The 3,683-nt window shown below is 39.5% G+C and overlaps 1 protein-coding gene across 2 annotated transcripts in view; it reads right to left on the bottom strand.

The window, feature by feature from the left end:
* LOC108250206 overlaps positions 1 to 1,039 on the bottom strand; it is a 9,915-nt gene extending 8,876 nt beyond the window's left edge. For both annotated transcript variants that reach the window (XM_017439973.3, XM_017439972.3), the window contains exons 1-2: positions 938 to 1,039; positions 476 to 626 (exon numbers count right to left, since the gene is read on the bottom strand). The gene's annotated coding sequence lies outside the window, so the exon portion shown is untranslated. The remainder of the gene's footprint in view (positions 1 to 475; positions 627 to 937) is intronic.
* Positions 1,040 to 3,683: the final 2,644 nt, after the last annotated feature.

Genomic DNA, 3,683 nt, shown 5'->3' with positions numbered 1-3,683 from the left:
CTACAACAGATCCCAGGAACAACATCAGACATCTCAGTCCAGAAATGTGCAGTTCTAGGCACAGCCAAGATACTGCGCAGAACCCTCAAGCTCCCAGGCCTCTGGTAGAGGACCCGAGCTCAGAGGATGAAACGAGACCACCCGCGGAGGGTGAGAAGGGAATTTTTTTTTATATATTCCATTTTGTTTGTTTAGTTATAAAGAACATGAAAATTATAGTTGTAACCCAGGAACAAGTCAAAACTGAACTGCTGTTACCTGAATAATAAAAATGTCATAAAACATTGATCTAACACTTGAGTTAAAGATGTTAAAACTATGAATAACAGTTAAAAACCTATCACTATAAAATAATCTGCACAGAAACCTGAACAGGATCGAAGGTCAAACACCTGAAATGTTGAGGTCCACTGAGCCATCCGGAGGAAGAAGAACCTTACAGGTGAGCAGAGGAAGAGTGTGCTGCTGCTCTTACCTTCTGAAGGAGGATGAGGAAGATGAAGGCTGCTGGTCAGGAGGACGAGGAGGATTCTGACGCTGTTGGACAGATTTGTCTGCTGGTGTCTCTAGTGCTCTGTTCCTCATCTCTTTATGTTCATCCTCAGAGGAGGAGGAGTCAGCAGCACCTGTGACAGGTACATGCCCGAGGCTCAATGTGTACTTCTTTACAAAAATATATTTAAAGCCTTCTTAAGAAGTGCCTGCAGAGGAATGTGCCGCATCAGGAAGACCAAGGGGAGCTATGGGAAGAATGTATTTCCTCTGAGGGTGGAGGAAGTGGAGGCAGTGTGAATTAGACAATTGGACAAACCTGAAAATCTGAATTTATTTCACTTCAATTAAGTTTATTTATAAACCACTGATTCACAACAAAAGCACCAAGCCCAGGTAAATGTAATGGTTGTGTCAGGAAGGGCATCCAACAAAAAACACTCACCAAACCTAACATGCGAGTTCATCCAAGTGACACCATACCAGATCAGTCTATGCCCAGGTTCAGTCTAAATCAGGGGTGTCCAACCCTGGTCATCAGGGCCACCATCCTGCAGGTTTTACTTGTTTCTCTGCTCCAACACACCTGATTTGAATCAATGGGTGATTAACAGGCTTCTGCAGAACATGAAGAGGTGATTGAACCTCTGAATCAGGTGTTGGAGCAGAGAAACAAGTAAAACATGCAGAATGGTGGCCCTGAGGACCAGGACTGGACACCCCTGGTCTAAATCATTCAGTCACCAGGAATAGTTCCCTGATAGCCAGTCACTTATTACCCCACCAGGGGAGCAACTTTCTGCTTTCTGAGGAGTATGCAGACACATCACAGCACACATAAAAACATGACATTTTAATTAAAAAATGATAACCTTGTTGGATCATAATGTCACCACATAAAATAACTCCTAGATATAATTTTCAGACTGTTAGACTTTAATGAAAAAATTCACATCAATAAACAAGTAGGGAAAGGGAAAGGCATTTGGTGTAAAATATCTAAATAACTTCTCTTAAAACTAAACAGATCATAAAATCACAAAGTTAGGTCATTTGATACATTTGGTTTAAAAATAGTTCAATAACAAATAAAAAAACATTTGCAAGATGTCAGTATGTCATTTGGAAACAATGTAATAAAATATTTCTAAACTTTCCTGCCATGACAATTTTACAAAAATGAAGAAAGAAGAATTGGAAAAAGAAAACAAATCTGAATCCAATCTTGAGGCATGAGATGCATTCTCCTGATTAGTCACCAGGGGCAGCTGCTGAGACTTTCACTGAACCGTTGCTCAGAAGACGCACACTTATCTGTGTCGGCAGCCCGAGGTTAATCAATTCATCTTTAATCTGGAAACAAACAAAAAGATAAATTCAATGACACATCATAACCAACTGGTTATTATTTCAGTCTGCAGGAAGACATTTAAACTGTCTCTGGTTTGAGAAAATCAGGGCTAATCTTTGTAGGAAACCATTATAGTTTGTAAAGATTTATGTCAAAATACTAAACAGGTGCAGGAAAAAGATTAAGACAGAAATATCAACACAAATGAAGCTGTAGTTGTTAGTGTTAGAACTGAAATGACAGAAGTTACTCACCAGTTTTTCAATATTATCCTGATTGTTCTCCACTGATATTGTAGTCGAGATCTTGATATTCAGAAAAACAATATGCTCTGGAGTAGTCGTGGTGGGCTCTGGAGTAGTCGTGGTGGGCTCTGGAGTTGTCATGAGACCTGCTGGGCTGATCAGATATTTGGGAATAAAGTTGAATTAAATCTTGTTGCATTGTAAAAGAGATGAGTCACAAGTTCATATCAGTCTAACTGTTGGTTTCAGGCTCTGTAGTCAGAAACCATCCGCGAGAAGCTGGAAGCAGGAAGCAGTTTGTGACCATTTAGGCTCTTTGATGGAAGTAAAAACTCTAAGTTACATAACAAGTGTACTTGTCTTCTCAGTCAGCTGCTAGTTCAGATTCCAGCCCACAGCTCTGTGGCAGTGCCAGATGATTTAATGACACTCAGATTCAGAGTCATTAAACAATTATAAAAACATTCCCTCTGTGGTTTCTATTTTGTTGGTGTTATAGGAACATGACATCAGGTTTCGAAATGATATCAAAATAATTATAAACTTAGAGGAGGATTATTTGATTGAATGAACAAATTAACAAATTTCAGACTTCATTGGCAGCCAAATACAGTCTTTTTGTTGGCTCAGTTTGCTCAGATTTAAGAGTTTTATCCATTTATAAGAAAATCAGCCCATATTTATACATGAATAAATGGGAGAACATGGATGGATAATTAGTTCAGCATGATTGTTTTTATTCTGTTGGATATCCAAAGACACATGCAAACACAAGAAAAGCATGAAAACTTTTCACAAAAAGGCCCAAACTGAGCAGGGGGTTTAACCCCAGAAACTGTAACTGTGAGTCGAAGTAGGAAAAACCCAGCTAGGTGGATTTTATGAATTTATTATCAAAAATGAGGACCATGGCCTCAGATTTGGAAGTGCTGATCCTCATCCCAGCTGGTTCACAAAGCTGCAAACCGCTCAACTGAGAGCTGGAGATTATGGCACAAGGCATTATCAGGACCACATCATCTGCTAATAACAGATGAAATCCTGATGCTGCTAAACCAGATCCCTTCCATCCTCTGGCTGCACCAAGAAACTCTGTCCATGAAAGTTATGAACAGGGTTGGTGACAAACAGCAGCCCTGGAGAAGTCCAAATCCCACCCTGAAGAGGTCCGACTTACTGTCGACAATGACTCCCACACCGCTTGTACAGGGACTGAATGGCTCAGAAAAACAACTTCCTGTTCTGGACATTTTTCCTTGCTAAGAAAAGGAAAGCTCTGAACTCAGACACTGTCTTTGAGTATTTATTTCTTCCGAAATGAGAGACGTACACAGAATGATTTTGCTGCCATCTTTGTTTCTGAGCAGAGCTGCTAACTGATGCTGTCAGCTGGAACAACATCAGCTGGTTTATTCCTTCATCAAGTCAACATGTTGCTCAAACATTTCTCATGTGTGTGTCTTCAGATGCTTCAGTTTGCTTTTTATTATGTTGTATAAAACAATTCCCATAACATACAATAATCAGAAACATTTATTGATTTCACACCAACAATTTAATTATGTAAATTCCAACAGTTTAAATTTAGAAGTGCT

This window comes from Kryptolebias marmoratus, linkage group LG7 (assembly GCF_001649575.2).
Source record: "Kryptolebias marmoratus isolate JLee-2015 linkage group LG7, ASM164957v2, whole genome shotgun sequence".
Taxonomy (NCBI): Eukaryota; Metazoa; Chordata; class Actinopteri; order Cyprinodontiformes; family Rivulidae; genus Kryptolebias; species Kryptolebias marmoratus.
This window is presented reverse-complemented; position numbering and strand designations above follow the sequence as displayed.